Below are 15,858 nucleotides of genomic sequence, written 5' to 3' on the forward strand. Positions count from 1 at the left end.
GCAAAAATGACAAACTGTGTAATGTGCTCACCCACTCCATTGAAAAACTTTGTAGTAGTCCCAAATCAGTATGATAATAAGCATTGCGCTGAGTATTATGCCAAAAAATTGTGGTAAAACAGGGAGAACAGTGTACTGCCCAGCAGAATGTTTGGCATTCTTGGGTCATCCGGAATATGATAAATATTATAAGATGATAGGGTGGGGAGATGAAGGCAGAAAATTAGACAAATACGTGTGGATAATGAGAAAAAAGAAAGCACATTATCATATAAAATAAATCGTCAACTGGAGTATGAATGCTTTAACAAAACTAAAGGAAAAACTAATGTAGGACAATTTAAGGGCAATTGTGCAGTAATATGGCATTTAGATGATGAAATGTTTTTTAATAATAATGTGATTAGGTTTAGATTTAGATTGCTGTATATACATACATACCAAATAATACATCCCCAGAAGGAACTTTTACCCAGGCGATGAGGAAACTGCATGACCTGAGAAAGGAAGTTAAATCTAATGTAGGGAGAGATCAGCGGTTTGGGCAATGGTTTGATGATCTTTTTGGTTCATGGAAGTTGGGACTAATGAAAATAGGTATAATAGTAGTTATGGGACTGAACCTACTTGCATTATTATTATGTTGTATTATACCCATTCTGAGATCAATTATGACTAGAACGGAGGCTAAGCTAATGGTAGCCGTATCAATGATGACAACGCAAACAAGTGTAGCAACCAGACAATATACCATTGGGCCAGGATTGGATGAACTTGATGAGATTTACCGAGAAGCAATAAAGAAAATAACAATGTAAGGGGAATTTTATTTTTGAACACTTTTCTCATGTTTTTGATAGTAAGGGAGACAGCAAGACTATTGTACTTTCATTTTACATAACAAAATAGGTAGCATCTCAAGAAAGGAGTTAGAGGGTGTTTTGTTTGTTATTTTTGACATATTCCCCTATTATCAATGTAACCAATTACTTATTACTTATTGGTGAAGTATATCTTTAGTACACTGTATCTAACCAAATAGAAGTAGCATTTTTGATGATTATGGTTCCATATAATGTATATGTGAAGTTATTGCCAAGAGAAGACATATAAGAGCTATATTTGAAGACAGGAGCGACGAGCACCTCAGTGCTTGGCTGCAAGAGCAAATAGACTCAACTGGTGGTTTAAAAACCAGCTGTCTGCTCCAACACACCACCAGATAGGCTCCAGGCTACCGGAATTGTCTGTGAGTTCCTCTGGCAACGAAGGATGTAGCTCGTGTTGAGGGAGGAATATATTGTGTATATCTTATATATCTTATCTTATATATGTTTTTTCTTTATGAATAATCAATTGTACTCTACACAACGCAAGGCTTTCAAGTTGCATGCACATGCTTATTACATATAATATGATTTGTTTCTGCTCCCCATTATTGACAATAGATAAGAGGATTGGAATCTTTTACTTCCTTCTAGCTGATTGTGGAGGGAGAGGTTTGGTTCACAATCCTGCAGAGTGTGGCCCCATCAGCATGGTATTGATAACTTAGTGCGTAGCCTATTTTGGCTACGGTTGTATTAAATTGGCTGGCTTATGTGGCTATACTGTGGTTTGAGGGACTTAGTATGTGGGACTTTTAGTCCCAGAGGGGGGAATATATTGTAGAATAATCATTTTTTAGATGGTATAATAATCATTCTTAGATATCAAAATACTTATATGAGTTTCTAGGCCTTTGTTTGAGCCAGGAGAGAGCATATGAGGTTACTAAAAGTGTTGATGCTGCAGAGAACACAAAGAATGGTATACAACCTTGAAATACAGGATGTACTTCTTTAATCAGTTATTATATGAATGGTGTCTTGTATTTTTGCAGCTGGTGTTTTGCTGTTTCTGTTAATTAGTAGTATTCTGACATATATCTTTGGTGTATTTCCTTTATGCTGACACGTATCTCTAAAATATATGGTGTGTCTCATTAAAATACAGGATGCACTTCTTACGAAAACACTTTTAATAAGTTAGATATCTCTTATATGATATGTTTCTGGCATGGTGTTTTACCTTGATGAGTTAAATATCTTTGGAGCTTTATTTTCTTTCATTAATCAAATGATACTGTGTATGAACAAACAAGGCCGCCTCATTATGAGGGTACACTGAAATGTAGGGCAAAGGTAAAAGGTATGTGATAGGGACATGGCTGTTTGTCTCATACACAGGTGTTTCTAAAATTGATGCACTTTTACCATGAACTATGACTTATGTCAAAGATAAGTGGAGTTACCAGTTGATGTAAGTTTTTTTTTTTAAATTATTAGATGGGGGATTTTCCACCAATATTTAATTAGTGAGGAAAATAGAACATATTGGTGGCGAAGGAAAGAGACAAGAGTAATTATTCTATTGGTCAGAGATAATGGGCAAGAAGATAACAAAAAGGTATATAACTGAGAACTCAGGAGGAGACAGTCAGAACGGACAGCTGGCCGGTCTCATGTTTGTTGGTGTTCAATAAACTACAATTTTGGCATCTGGAACTCAAGACTCCGAGAGTTTTCTTACAACTTAGAGAGATTCATCGCGATATTCCACGACAATAGCAGTCCAAAAATTGGGGTAGATCTCCGATAGATCCTTATCATGCATAAAAGTGATAAGCTCAAGGAGGCTCATGGTCTTTGATGGCAGTTCAGGAAGTTCTTAATTTCCTGCACAAGCTCTCTACTGTCCACATCAGAGTGCCCCTTAAAGTGCAGTGTGCTGCCTAGTGCCTCGCATTGCTCTGCCAGCTCCTCACCTGCAAGACTTGGGAAATTTGTCAAAACCCCGAATTTCTTTCCCACATTTTCCAATGTGGAAAATCTCTCCTTGATGGCTGACGTGGCTGCATCAACGACAAAGTTGAAGAATCCAACCTCCAACTTCCTAAGTGCATCACTGAAAGGCTCATCATGTGATTCATATGAGAAGTGCCACTTTGTGGACCTCAGCCTTTTTTGTTTTAAAACAGCCTCCACATTCATCTCTTCACAAATGTCTTTGGCCGCCATCTATGCAGTCACAAAGCCACTTGCCCTGTAGCTCTGGAGATCTCGCTCAGTCTTCTTCAAAAGACTCACAGCTAGGTCCACATCCATACTAGGAGACTGCATGAGTTTGCTGGCATGCTGTATTGCAGATAGCATGTCATACCAAACAACCGTGCAGATGCTGAAGCGGTATGACCCCACCTCCTCAGACAAAGACTGGGCCTCAGCCTTTATAGCAGGGTCTTTGGTGTGGTCTCTCACCTCAATTAAAGCCTCTCTCACGGCAGCTCCCTGGTACCTCGTGGGCTCGACGCTCTTGACCTTGCTCTCCCACCTTGTTTCTGCCCCCATCTTTAAGGTGATGCTCACATGGTTTTTCAGTATGGCCCATCTTTGGGTGGAGGCTGAAAATAATGTGTAGAGCTTTTGCAGGACACCAAAGTAACTTATAGCATCAACAGATCCCTTAGCAGCATCACACACAACTAAATTCAATGTATGCGCTCCACATGGCACAAACAGAGCTCAGGGATTCTTTTCTAAGAGCCTGGCTTGAACTCCCTTATTTTTGCCTTTCCTGTTTGCCCCGTTGTCATATGACTGTCCTCTGCAGTCTTCAAAAGGAATTCCCAACTCCTCAAGTCTCGTCAGGATCATGGATTCCAAGTGCTGGCCTGTGGACTCCTCTGCCTCCAAAAATCCCATAAAATGTTCCCTGATATGGGGCTTCTCCATCAGTGACACCACTCTAATGACCACTGACAACTGTTCTGTGTGACTTATATCTGGGGTGCAGTCCAGAATTACAGAAAAAAACTTTGCCTGCTTGATGTCATCCACTATAGAAGATATGGTTTTGCTGCTCAACAAATCAATCAGCTCATTCTGCACATGATGGCCTAGGTAGCTGTTTTGACTTGCTGTTCCTCTTTCGACACGGTTAAGGTGATCTTTCATAATGGGATCAAACCTATTTCTCTTTGAGAAAATTCCCATTTGATGGTGTGAACAGTGTTTCTGTGTGTCCCTTTAGAGCCAAATTTCGAAGTGCCAGTGACTGCACGATAGCAGTGAGACGTGTCAGCACTGCTCTCCATCTTACCCTCTCAGCCTCCAGAAGTGCCATCTCCAGCTTATCAATAGTTTCCCCACTTTTTAACCTCACTGACAGTTATTTCCATGCTTTCATGCAATTGAGGTGTTCTGGACTGTTTTCGTGTGGTGTGAGGTAATCGCTCGCATGTTTCCAATTTGCCATTCCTGCACTTGTTAAATTAATGTTCCTCTTGGAAAACAATTTGCAGCAGAAGCAAAAGAGGCTATTGTTCTTCACTGAATAAATCAGCCAACTTCTTGCCATCTTTTCACCACTTACTAATGTCTTCCTAAAATATTGGTGGTGGCAACTTCTCCCATCACTCTCATTCCTACGGAAAACAAAGCCAGGTGGCACCTTACATGGTCCTCTGCGAACCAGCTCAGTCCGAATCCTGTCAGTCAGATGTGAGGGCCAGTTAGCAGGGTCGGTTGACAGAGGCTCATCCTCAGCAGTGGGGCTCAGTGGGGGTTCAGCTCCAGGCATTTCTATCAGACAGCATTTTGGCACATTACTCAAAGCACATAGCAGTGGAACATAACACATAGGCCTACTCAGAAATTATCAGAAATATTAAAATTACATTAAATTGCAGTTGTTCAGTTGTCTTGTATCCTAGGCATACCCCCTCACACACACACACACACACACACACACACACACACACACACACACACACACACACACACACACACACACAAAATTCACCTGAAGGCTCATGCTGGAGAGAAGTAGAGGCAAAGTTGACTTCATCCTCAATATCAGATATTTGTGGAGAAATTTGTGAAGACATATGTGTAGCTGAGGACATACATGGTAGCTCATCCTGAAGAGTTGAGACCATTCCAGAAGAGGCCTGTGTAGCGGGGGAGGTGGGTGGCTCATCCTGACCAGTGGCAGAGGATGCTCCAAAATATTTTAGAAGTGCCCCTGAATTGCAATTGAAATTGAAATTAAAAGACCATATGATGATGTTTTATAACAGCTAAAACAGCCAGTCAAATTGACCCCAAACATAATAAGAGAGACATAAACATGACAACTTCTTGACATTACCAAGACAACATAAATTGTCATAAATATGTCATAAACATGCAGATGAATTATCAAACTTAAGAAACCACTTAGCTTTATGGGTTAACTTTACATTAAACTGTCATGTGGTTGGTTTTGACATTGGCTGTCATGAGGCCATTGTAACTGTGTCATGAATATTTTTCTTGACCTCAACTACAGTGGTACACATTGAATTTGTCAAATTTACCACTTGAGGTCAAGAAAAGTATGACACTGTTATAAAACAACTTGACAGAGTATTAACACTTAATGACATTTTACTGACATTCAATTTGTACTACTGAGAAAAAAAGTGGTCAGAAAAATATTCATGACACAGTTATAATGGCTTCATGACAGCCAATGTCAAAACCAACATGGCAGTTTAATGTAATGTTAACTCATAAAGCCAAGTAGTTACTTAAGTTTAACAATTCATCTGCTATGTCATGTTTTTTATGACATACTTATGACAGGTTATGATGTCTTGGTAATGTCAAGTTGTCAACAAAGGCATCTCAAACAAATAATGTCATATTTGCATTAAAAATGTCATAATTGAGCGAGTGACACTTAATGACAGTTGTCATAAACATGCATAAAAACCTCCTTCATATTCATGGCATGTGTAGCAAATAAGTAGTAAATAAATAGCAAATGTCGTCTCTTTGAAACTACCTACAGATTTAAAGAAAATTCCGTTGGCTAATTACAGGGCCTAACGTAACCCAACTGATGGAAATAAATAATAACTGAACTTGTAACAGTTTGGTTGCAAAGCACAATATTATGGTGAAATTAGATCTCGTGTTTGTTGACTTAAAACCGAATTATTGTTGTATAAGCATAGCAAGCATCATAGCAACGTAAGAGTTACCAACAATTAACATTAGCCCTTCATTCATGACAACATGGATACCGTAATCATATCACAGATAGAACATAGTTGCATACCTTTACCTTTTGCTCGTTTCTCCTCTTCTTCTTTTCTTTTTTTTTCTAAATTGTGCACCTGATGGCTTTGACCTTTTCCTATCCATCCCTGTTTATTTGGCACTCGACAATCAACAGATTTCCCATCCCCCGCCCCCCAACACTGTCACTCACTCACCACGTTACGAGTCACGGCCAGAAGTCAAGACTAAACCAATTCACCTTGGTGAGGTGACCACATAATCGTTTTGCATTACTTATTTTTATTAGCCATTTCACACAGGAAAACAAAAATGTGCAGGAACTATAGGCCTCTATTTATAATATTATGAATAAAATGTTCGTTATTTGGCAGAAAGTCGAGTGTGACTGACATTAGCCCACTAATTTCATTACAGTATTGCTCTGTTATACAGTGGACCCTCCACCGGAGTTTGAGGACGGCAGAGCCACTCTGGAGTAATCGGACATGTCTGATGGAACAGTCGTCTCGTCTCGAGCTGAGGGAAGATGACCGCTACGCGCGTGAGTGATGAAGAACTGGCTACAGCCGCCTAGATCCTGATCCTGCTTCCGGCCTGCTTCTTCCTCGTCTTCTTCTTGTCATACGGCGGTTGGCATCCAGCTTATTGGTGCATTACCGCCACCTTCTGCGCCAGATTATGGCTTCAGGGATCTGAATCTCTTCAAAAAATAAATAAATAAACACACACACACACACACACACACACACACACACACACACACACACACACACACACAAAACTACACTTTTTTGCCCTACTATAAAATTCCCATCCGTGTCAGCCACCCTAGCACCCTATTCCTGCTTATCCATCATATCCTATAAAAACCACTGTATTCCTTAAAAAAAAGCTAACAATACCCTGTCCTATGCTCTCTCTCACACATATGTTTCGTAATCCTTTTAATGTGAATTCCTGCACCCGCAATTCCCTTATTTTTTCATCATCTCTCTCTGTGTCCCATACCCAGGGACATCACTAGAGAGTCATGGATAGGGGGCTAGCCTCTTTTAGTGGAGTCTGGGCATACTTCCCCAGGATTTTTTTGAACCCCCAAAACGTATTTTCATCATGCATTTTTAGAGTAACAACAGGTGTAAAATCTATTGAAATAAGGTTATATTTGGTCAAGGTTGGTTAAAAGCATACCCGTCTCATAATTTGTGTTAGATACTGATCTAATATGACTTACTTATTTTCGCTAAAAATAAAGAAATTAAAGTCCATTCTGTCCCCATCCATCCAACACCAACAAAAGTATTGACCTTTTCACAGAGAAAATATACTGAAAATATATTGACTGATATTTTGAATTATTTAGTTTCCAGGGTAGGTAGTGGAAACAGAATAGAGGAAACTGTGTTGAAAAGTTTGGGGCACTGTGCACTAAACAAAACATTAAATATGGCAGGGGAAACACTAGACAGGCTTGTGTGAGGGGCGTCTGGAAGAGGAGTCAGTGGAGCTAATTCATATTTTAGGCCTAGAGACATCCCTGCCTATACCTCCTCCATCTCAGAACTTTGTGCTCCACTGACTCCTCTTTCGCTCTGGCTGCCCTGCCTTCGACGCTCAAGGACGCTCGTGGACGCTGTGACGTAGTTGAAATAGGTGGCAACGTTTGTTCAGAATGCTTTGTTTTGTGAACTATATTTAAAGGGGCCGCAATTTAAACATCCAGACATGTCGACCATTTACTTTTTGCCGACCTATCACAAGTAGCGTATATCCTCCTGAACTCTTTAAAATGTGAAAATAAGAAATCGATCGATGGCAGAAAGTAATTAAAATTATAGTTGTTTGTTATCAAAATAAAATACATTTGTAATAATACCTGTGGTCTTGGTCATATATTACAGGGAAACCCGTCACGGCAATAATTTGTTTCTCCACCATTTTATCTTCGGAACGAATGTTTGGTGGGAACCAAAGTTTACACGGTTATGTTCTCTAGACTTCGCTAGAGCGGAGCACTTCTATATTCCAATAGGTTGCTGCCGAACCGCGTCACAGCTCATTACCATAATGTTGACTGCACTTGAACTTCCATCTGACGCCCACGCCGCCCAAGACTCGCCGCACCGCTTCTCGCCACCGAGAGACGCTGGCTGTCATTGAAATTGAATGACTTTCGGTCAATTTGAGGCTCTCGCCACCTCTGGTGTGAACGTACGGTAAGTCCTCATGATGGCATAGTGACTCGCCTCAATCCGGGTGGATGAATCTTAGATGCCTCTTGCATTTTATTACATGACTTGTTGAACATGTTACCGTGGAGACGTAGTGAGTGTGGAGGCCCACGATATTCACACAACTCACCCACAACTCACCACGTGCTCCACTGAGAGCGAGAACCACATTATAGCAACCACGAGGAGGTTATCCCATGTGACTCTACCCTCCCTAGCAACCAGGCTAATTTGGTTGCTTAGGAGACCTAGCTGGAGTCACTCAGCATGCCCTGGATTCAAACTCGTGACTCCAGGTGTGGTGGTCAGCATCTTTACTCACTGAGTTAGCACTGATTTGCTATTCTTGTAACTGACTGAAGGTCTTCATATAGCATATCTTTTTTTCCACCCATCATAATGCAACCAAAATTGCCAACATCTCCACTGTACACCCCTAACATTTTGGATGTTCTTCTGTTGATTCCATTTCCTTTTGTTGGTATTACCACCCCAAATCCTATAACTCCTGTCTCAGGTTTCTTAGCACCATCCATATAAATCTGTAAAATCACTATATTCTTTCATTACATGATATTTGAATGCACTTACAAAACCAATTTAACCTTTTTCTTTCCTTTTTATCTATAACAAATACCAGTCTTCATCAGGCCATACAATCTTCCATGGAGCCACCACCAGATAAACTACTAAAGGGCTTATCCTCAGATCAAACACTTTTTTGCTATGTCATTCCCTACCCATCTAAAGTTATCCCTCTGATACCTCCTATTCTCCCAGCACACCTGCAACACTCCTTTTGTGGTGTGGAATAATTGTGCCCCTGCAAATTTGCCCAGTGTTTTGCAATCAGTTGCATCCTTCTTAATTCCAGTGAAATTCTCCCATTTCTACCTGTAGGACAGGTACTGGCAATATTTTAAAAGCCCCACTGCACACTCTCAATGCCTGTGCCTAAATTACATCCAATTTCTTCAAAAGAGACCTATCTGCGGATCCATATGCAACACTGCCGTAATCCAGCATAGATTTTATCAAGGCCGCATTAATTCTTTCCAACAATAAGCAACTTGCTCCCCATTCCCTATCAGTCAAACATGTCATTACATTTATAACTTTCTTCTATTTTCCTGATATGGTCTGCCCATGTTAACCATGAGTCAAAAAAGTTTATAAACAGTGAGTTTAAATTGAAATGTTCCAACCCTTTCTAATTTTTTACAATACATCATTAGCTTCATCCCTTCCTCGATTATTCCCTGGTGAAAAAGACCATTTTAGTTTTTTCCATTGAGAACCTACACCCCCAGTCTTAATCCCAATCTACCACCTCATCATTTGCTCCTTGTACTTTTCTGATTGCATGCTCCATGTTCCTTCCTCTTTTCCACAAGGCCCAATCATCCGCAAACAGTGACCTACCTACATGTACTGGTACCTTTGAGAAGACATCATTGATCATAATGATGAAAAGTAGAGGGTTTATCACACTGCCTTGAGGTGTGCCATTTCCAACCGTGTACTGATTTGACAAGTCTGACCCAATACATGCATTCATTTTTCTTCTAAAGAGAAAATCCTTTATCCAGTGAAACACTCTCCCACCAAACCCTATGTTGTGCAGTTTAATTAACAATCCTTTCTTCCGCATCATGTCATAGGCTTTTTCTATGTCAAAAAACACTGCAATTACTGACTCTTTATTTACGTGGGCCTTTCTTATTTCATTCTCTAGCCAATGCCAATGGTATTCCTTCCTTTCCTAAAACCACTCTTATAACTTGTCAACATTCCTCTCTTCTCAAGCTCATCCGATAATACTTCTGTTTTCATCCTTTCCATTATCTTGAATATATTTGATGTTAGTGCTATTGGTCTGTAACTAGTGGGTTTAGATGGAACCTTGCCAGGTTTTCTTATCGGAACCATTACTGCTTTTTTCCATGTGCTTGTTAATCTTCCCTCCTCCCACACTCTATTATAAAGATGCAGCAACTTCAAGAGCGCTCCTTCGCCTAGATGCTTTAGCATAACATAGTGTAGCAGGGTTCAGGGAAAAGAGGAGACGGGAACCGGATCAACACTCAACAAGACTTTAATTATAACCTGACTACCAACAGCCCCAGTGTCCAAATGGAAAAGGCAATGGCCTCCTAAGCCAGGGATTGTGGGTTTGTGTCCCATCTGGGGAGAGTTTCAGCCAAGTGGATCAGCGGAAGCGTGCTGAGCCCATAACCCAGAGGTCAGTGGATTGAAACCATCCTCTGCTAAGTTCTATTGACTAAAGCACATGCTCAGCTCCTTGGGAAAGAAAAGCTTAATCAGTACACGACTAAAACCCAATTAGTTTCGAACACACCTAAAGAATAGAAATGCCGAAGTAAATATTTCTAATTGGAAGTTGTTTTGAAGACAAAAGAAAACTTGGAAAGCAGAGGTGCTCGGAGGAATCATGCTGGGCCCATAACCCAGATTTCTATGGATCAAAACCATCCTCTGTTAAAAGCTGTTTACTTATTAACATGCCCAAGCTTTTAAAACATTTTTAAATGTTTTTTTGCAATCGAAAATTAGGCTGTTAGTCACTTACAGTTTGCTCTGCTTTGCATACATTTTTTTTTTCATTTTAATTTATTGTTTATTTGTCTGTTTAAACAAAAACAATTATCTTATTTTCATTAGAAATTGATTATAGATAGTCACAAAAAATTGTAGCATATTAATCTATACATTAAATGTCCAGACTAGGCATTGACAATCCAATATGCTTTAACAAAATACAAAATAAAAACATTTTAATAAAACTAAATGAATCAATAAATAAAATGAAATGAAATAATGACATATCAAAGATCATCTGGAGTAAAAACTTTATTTATATATGGTGGTAACTGGCTAATAACAGATTCACCTGTATCTCCCCTACTGTTTCTACATTCAAAATGAATACTTTAGTTTAGCTAACAAACTCCTTTTGTTGTCTGCAGAAGAAAGTAATATAGGTTTGGAACAACACAAGGGTGGATGAACAATGACAGAATAAATTTTTTGGGTGAATTTTCCATTTACTAAACATCAAATAAAAATAAACTGTGGTTGGTGGTTTTACATGCCAGTAAGAGAGCACCTTCCTGCCTCGTTGAGCAGTTTGTGGCCATCTTAAGCTACAAAGTGGACCAGACTCATGAAATACTCTTTTTCTCTACCCTGAGGTCCACTGTTTTTTCTGCACCAAAATAGTAATAATTTAGTAATATTTTCCACCATTTCTCTGTTTGACATGCTCGGTTTTGGCCTAAGCTGTCAGAATTAGTAGAAAATGGCTCAGGACCCAAACGCAGTTAAAATAAACAGGGAATTTATTAATACAAAATAAATCATATAACAAACAAAAACTCCCACAAGGGGGAAAAAAACATAACAAAAACAAAAACTACCCCAAAGGGGGAAAAGGGTAATCCAGGCTGAGGCAGAGGGAAACAGGACCGACTGGACCGAAACAAGAACCAGATAGGTGAAACAGGACCGACAGGGAATATACTAGACTGTGACAGGGCGGAGGACTGTCACATCCGCCTGGGGAGTCGTGGCTGTCGTCCGTTAGAGGGTGGAGGAGTGGCCGAGGACCAAGCTACAGCGTATCGGAGATCCGGCGAGTAAGTGTTTTTTTTTTTTCTCGCTCTCTCTCCTCTCTCACTCCCACTGCCGCTCCGCAGTGACAGGGTGGAGGGCGGGGCCGGGTCGTGATTCTACACACCCGTTCCCTTATCAGACTAATCAAGAGGGATAAAGGCCGACTGCGGACAGTGGTGCGACAGAGAGAGAGCGTTGACGGGCAGCTGTCCGACACCTTTGTGTGTTTGTGTCTTTTCGTTTAGTTTTTCATTAAACTGTTATTTATATCGTCATGCCGGTTCTCGCCTCTTCCTTTCCATTAATCCCTTTACACAGACCAACTCACGACCTGGGCGCGCAACGCAAAGCGAGCGCAACGTGCGTCCGCGGTCGAAAGAGACAGATAAAGATTACTGACGCAAGTGCATGCCACTAAGATGACAAGCTCAATGCACTTATAGCGCAATACAAGACATGACATGGAGCATGAGTGTCTGGATCTTAACAGCAAAACCAAACCAGACAGAAAGGCCATGATCCAGACACGAAATGAAGACCGACTGAAGAGCGCACGGCAAGGAAATTAACCAAAACTGTGTGCTCACACCAAGACAGACAATGAAACACAAGATGAAGTAACAATACCCCCCCAAACATCAAACAACAGACAAGAAAAAACTAAACGAGCACTAACACAAAAGAGAAAACACCACAGAAATGGAGAGAAACCAGAGAGGTTTTTTAAGGAAAAGGATGGTGTCCAGCGGCCTGGGATGAGACCTCAGGGTAGAGGTGGGATCTGGAGGCCTGGGAGGTAGCCTAAGGGCCAGTTTCCATTATGCATCCTGCACTGAAAAGCACATAGCCAGAAACACATTAAAACAGTCAAAGATGCCATCTATTGCATGTTTACATACACCAACATGGAAAAGAGAGCAGATGGGCACGTGAACGTGTCCATGACGCATTTGTGCTCAAAACAACAAGAAGCAGCAGCTGAATGAAACCGAATGGCTTCTCATTTTCAGAGTTGTAACTTGACACCGTGTCTTTTTAAAGCAGCACGAGATACATGACAATGACGTCTGTCTAGTGCATGTTCATACAAAATACTTCAAAATAGTCCAGATGTGTTTAGGAATAGTTAGTAGGCCACAAACAGTAGGTCTGTCTGTCCTGCTCCTTCTCTCTGAGTATGAACTGTCCACCAGTGATAAAGGGTGTAAAGTAGGCATTCATGTTTTTTTGCTATAGTGGTGGTCATGAATTAATGGTCTCCCTATAGTGACATAGGTAAATCCCAGAAGTAGAGAACAAAGTACTTTTGCAGCTTGGTTTAAATAAATGGCTTTATTACATTGGGGGATTCAGTTTTGAGTTCTGAAATTTACATTATGTTTTTATAGTAGAATTACCTCTCATATGTCAAAATATCAAGGAAAATTTTATTCCTCAAGATATGACCCCTTTAATGCTGATTTGAGAATAGCCCGGTTTTGATCCCTTGTACAAGGGGAAAATATTGATTCTCTATTCAGAACTTCTTTTTCTTTGGATGCAGATTTATTATTTGTTTATAAAAGTATGTAATATGATCCAGCACGGTCACAGTTCTACATTTCTTACAAATGCACTTTGCATCTCTTAAATTTAAGATATCAACTGAATTATTTTATTTTAACATAATTTCTTCCAAGTGTTGCATGTACTTTGAGAAGCAACAAACATTTAATTCTTCCCCGACAGTTTCAATTAAATTCAATTCACACCACCAGTGCAACGACTCCCCCAACAATTCCCGTGACATCATTGTGTGTAATGAGGTTAACTCATTATTGATATTGCATAAGACAAATAGAGAGGTTGTTGATAGATGCATACTTACTTGAATTGGTTCAAAATGTTGCCAGTGTATTAAGCATATTAGAAGTTTGTTAATGCATTTTTGAGGCATTAGTTAGCATGTAGAGCACTTATGTTGGATGAGTAGGTGCCACAGAGTTGAGAAAATAATTGGATCTCACAGGTAAGTATCTCTCAACACAATCCTGTAAACTTGCCATCATATTATATTTATTTTTATTTTGAAACAAAATAACATTTAAATGTTCTACATTTGCAGTGAGATCTAAAATTTAGTACATACTCTAAAATGCAAGTACATTGTATTCTATAAACTTTAAATAGTGGGTGTTTTAATTGGTTTCCATGAACGTGCAGCTTTAGTGTGGAGTTGCTATTGATGGCTTTACAATTTTAATTTACAAATGATTTAATAACACATTTAAAACATTATAAACTTTTTATAATGTTAACACTGTATATAAACAATATTGTTGACATTTTTTGGAATGCTCTCTTTCCAGACCAAATACAAAATGGAATTTTCAGGTGAGTTTATCAAAATTGAAGGTGTCTACACCTCGTTTTGTTTATTTGACTATACAGACACTGTGTGGATGCATACCTACTGTATAACCAAGGTTAGAGCTGCACTGTTAATACTAATAGTTTTCTCAAATTGTAAAAAACAACTAAAATAGTTTACTGAACTAAATGTACATTTGTTGCTATTCTTACTTGGTTTTATTAAGTTACGATTACTTTCTAAACCCTAAAGTTTTCACCAGTAAAAACATTTAAGTGGTCCTGATTAAACAGTACTTGAAATGTCACATTTTGCAATCATAACTCAAATATATACGTTCTTTCAACTTTGGCTTTGAGCACTACTAACTAAAATTATCAAGTACAATTCTGCAGCAGTGTGGAATATTCATACACCTTTGCGCTTGATTAAATTATGAATATTTGGTCAAAACAAGGGAACTTTTTCTATTGTTGCTTATACTTGAACAAAATAAGTGTTAACTTAAAAAAAAAAACAGATTGCCTTAAACAATCTTAGTGAGGTCTACTAATTAGATTTACAGTGCATGAAAGACATCTTTGAACTTGTCCATTAACCCAAATAGTTATTCTATATGATGTAAGTATTTTTGATAATCATTTTAATCTTTCTTGCATTAAAATATGCACTGATGGTTTGTACAACTTCAAAGTCTGAGCATGAAATTTGAGGTCTGCAGATATGAAGTTCATGAATTAGGTTGTTCATTGTGTCGGAAGGATGAGCTAGTCATCACATTCATTTGAATTCATAATAAGCAATAGATGTGTAGTAAATGAATAAACAATAAATAATAAGCAATACATTTAGCATTTGATACAGTCACCTGCCATGTATCTTTATACTCCACCAGAGGTCAGCAGAATGATGCCACACCCAGAGCCTTATCTCTGCCCTTCTCCTCTGGAGCCCTTGATCAGGGTCAGAGATGTTTGTTAACAGTAATACATTATTTCTGTTGTATATGAATATTTTTACAGTCTAAGATGGCCATTATTTACATTTGTTTTATTTTAGATTGATCAGTTGTTTATTCACAAAGATCTCATGGATTGACTTGCTAGAAAGACTTTGACTGAACTCAAGTCAAGTTGACAGCAGGTGTGATCCAGGACGACTGCCTCGCGTGTTTTTTAATTATAGCGTTAAAGCATTCGGCCGATTCTGGGTCAACACAGAGCCAGATCAGATCATATAGATCAGTGCGTGACAGCAGATTGCACTTAATAAACCCCACCCCCACACAACTCTATTTAACAGCATAATATTTGTAGCTACATTAAACTGTCTGTTTATCACACAGTTATAGCAATGTGTTCATTGTTATGTTTAACATTTTCGTTTGTGTAAATCTTGATTAATCCTTTCTAACAATTATTTCTAATGAGAGAAAAAAATACATAAGCTTCTGAAATCAATCTACGAATATATTGATTTCTCAGGTGCAAAAATGACTAAATAATTCCACAAATTGACATCAGCCTTCAACATGATG

At 39.1% G+C, this 15,858-nt stretch overlaps 1 long non-coding RNA gene across 2 annotated transcripts; it reads right to left on the minus strand.

Moving 5' to 3' along the window:
- Window positions 1-1,431: 1,431 nt before the first annotated feature.
- On the minus strand, window positions 1,432-6,685 carry LOC127657584 (uncharacterized). Of its 2 annotated transcripts, none has more exons than XR_007972308.1 (3): window positions 6,151-6,685; window positions 4,843-5,064; window positions 1,432-4,622 (listed from the first exon to the last, which is right to left on the minus strand). It is a non-coding gene; the product is annotated as an uncharacterized LOC127657584 (long non-coding RNA). The 2 variants fall into 2 exon arrangements; XR_007972307.1 differs by having other exon boundaries at window positions 6,145-6,685.
- Between the last annotated feature and the right edge of the window lie 9,173 nt (window positions 6,686-15,858).

This window comes from Xyrauchen texanus, chromosome 17 (genome assembly GCF_025860055.1).
Source record: "Xyrauchen texanus isolate HMW12.3.18 chromosome 17, RBS_HiC_50CHRs, whole genome shotgun sequence".
Classification (NCBI taxonomy): Eukaryota; Metazoa; Chordata; class Actinopteri; order Cypriniformes; family Catostomidae; genus Xyrauchen; species Xyrauchen texanus.